Genomic DNA, 549 nt, shown 5'->3' with positions numbered 1-549 from the left:
TTCAACATGTAAGTCCTATGGAATTATTTTAAGTAATTAGGCACTAGGATAATAATCTCAGTATAATAATTCCACTGTAACACTTCCATATGTACCATATGATTTATATACTGAATTATAAGAAAGACGTCTACTTGAAATAGATCACTGAGCAAGACTTCTAGGCAAGACTGTTAGGCAGTACTTTTTGATTGTATATGACATAAATTCAACCCAGAGTGAATTTATTAACTCACATAACTGAAAAGTTTGGGAATATTTCTCCCTCCGACAGTGCTGGATCCAAGAGGGCAAATAATGTCATCAAGTACCTTCTTTCTTTCTTGTCGCTTTGCTTTTCTCAGTGCAGGTTCTCCCACAGACCATCACCCTTTAAGATGGCTACTAGTTGTTCTGTCTTTAAATACTGCCCGAAGAACCCCAGAAATGAAACTAACAAAATTGATCCTGATGTTTTGGCTTGGTTCATCTGCACATCACTGAACCAGCCAATGAAGGCAGGACTGGATCGTGTGCCCAGTCTATGAATGGAGGGCAGGGTCAATGGCA

General features: G+C 38.8%; 1 long non-coding RNA gene across 1 annotated transcript in view; it reads left to right on the top strand.

Moving 5' to 3' along the window:
* The window catches only part of LOC105822446, a 12508-nt gene that overhangs the window by 11456 nt on the left and 503 nt on the right, over positions 1–549 (top strand). The window lies entirely within an intron of this gene.

The sequence above is a fragment of the Propithecus coquereli genome, unplaced genomic scaffold, assembly GCF_000956105.1.
Source record: "Propithecus coquereli isolate 6110/MARCELLA unplaced genomic scaffold, Pcoq_1.0 Scaffold61, whole genome shotgun sequence".
Classification (NCBI taxonomy): domain Eukaryota; kingdom Metazoa; phylum Chordata; class Mammalia; order Primates; family Indriidae; genus Propithecus; species Propithecus coquereli.
This window is presented reverse-complemented; position numbering and strand designations above follow the sequence as displayed.